The sequence below is a fragment of the Lactuca serriola genome, chromosome 3 (genome assembly GCF_051521515.1).
Source record: "Lactuca serriola cultivar US96UC23 chromosome 3, Lser_US96UC23_V15, whole genome shotgun sequence".
Classification (NCBI taxonomy): Eukaryota; Viridiplantae; Streptophyta; class Magnoliopsida; order Asterales; family Asteraceae; genus Lactuca; species Lactuca serriola.
This window is the reverse complement of record NC_136410.1, coordinates 60,303,148-60,304,754: the sequence shown is the minus strand read 5'-3', so window position 1 is coordinate 60,304,754 and position 1,607 is coordinate 60,303,148. Positions and strand designations below refer to the sequence as shown.

Below are 1,607 nucleotides of genomic sequence, written 5' to 3'. Positions count from 1 at the left end.
AAATAATATACGAAAGATAGTTGGGCTACACTAACAATTTTCCTAAAAAATAAAATAATTGTTTTGACCTTTTAAATTTATCTATTAAAAGTTTTATATATTTTGTCATATTTTATAACGGTGACATATTTGTATAAAAACAAAACTATTTATTAAGCCAAATATTACCGATTCAAGAGACAACATATTTTGTTGAATAACTTACTATATTTTCTTTTTTAAATCAATTATTTTAGAATTTAAAATGTTTTAGAAAAAAAATTATGAACCAAAAGGCGGACATTAAATTGTTATTTTTGTTTTACTATTATATCTTATGAAATATTGTGTTATTATTAGTCTTTTGGGTTAGTATCTTAAAAAGTGGTAATAAGAGGAATCGAACTTTATGTTTGTCTAGATGAAAGAAAAACGCCTTTACCAAGTGGGTGTTCGGGAGTTCTTTTTAAAATGAATTATTAGCTTATTGGGTTTTCAAAAAGCCAATAAGTTAACAAATTGTTTTGCAAAAACACAAACTTTATAGGCAAAAAAGGGTTTTTCCAAGAAACTATGATTTCCTAATTTTTCGAAAAGCCAATAAATACTTTGAGAAGTAATCCCAAACATGCTAACTAGACAAAAGACACCATGATCCGAAACCCGTTTGGATGAAATCGGTTCGGTTTGAAACAGACCTACTGTCGGTTTGGACCTGTTTAAAGTTCTATCCATTAAAATAGGTTTGGGACCGGTTTGACAGAAACATGCTTTGATGCATAAATATTTAGCATGGAGGTTAATATAATAAGCAACATGCATGGAGGTTAATATACTTTCTAGTTTCTATTGTAAGCAAACTTCAAGCCGAGGCACCAAAATATCAGGACACCAGAAACTCCAAGTGAGGGTAAAATGGTCAATATAAGGAAAACACTCCCCACAGCAATCTTGGCAACAAACAGCAAATTCAGAAAATCCAAGTGAGGGTAGTTTTTTTCCCAGGTAACTTTTTTGTCCCCTGTGTGTTTTTAACTTAGCTATTTTCAGCTTTATGTGTCTTTTTAAACTTTGTGTTTTGTGTATTGTTTATATTCAAGTAGCTGCAGAAAGCACATTAGAGTGGGATTTCTTCTTCTTTATGTCCCCTGTAACGAGAATCAAGACACAAACAGTGGCGGATTTAGTGCATCACAAGTGGGGTTTTGATCCGGTTTGTATACAGTTTCAATCTGATCAGGTTTCAGCTTAAACCGGTTTTGAGTTTGTTGACTTAAACCCAACTGGTATTAAAACCGATCCAATTTCCAAAAAGAACCTGTTTGTGTACCTCTACATTTAGGTGTTAAACAAAATTGGCAAATTCGTTTCCATTTATTAATTTCTTATTAAACCTATAAAAAACAGATTTCTCAATCTCTGAACATATAATCTCGTGTCTGTGTGCATACCTTTTTTACTTGTACAATATTTCGGTCAACGTCGTGAAGTGTTTCATTCATATCACCCCAATTAAAAATAGCCATTGAAATTAAGATGACTAATAACACTACTGGTAAAATGCTAGGTTTATATCCTTATATAGGTTTGAATACCCAAGCATAAAGCGTGTATGAGCACTAGTATCA

General features: G+C 31.5%; 1 long non-coding RNA gene across 1 annotated transcript; it reads left to right on the top strand.

The window, feature by feature from the left end:
- Positions 1-820: 820 nt before the first annotated feature.
- Positions 821-1,296, top strand: LOC145094465 (uncharacterized). Its single transcript, XR_013703365.1, has 2 exons — positions 821-984; positions 1,083-1,296. It is a non-coding gene; the product is annotated as an uncharacterized LOC145094465 (long non-coding RNA).
- The last annotated feature ends 311 nt before the right edge of the window (positions 1,297-1,607 follow it).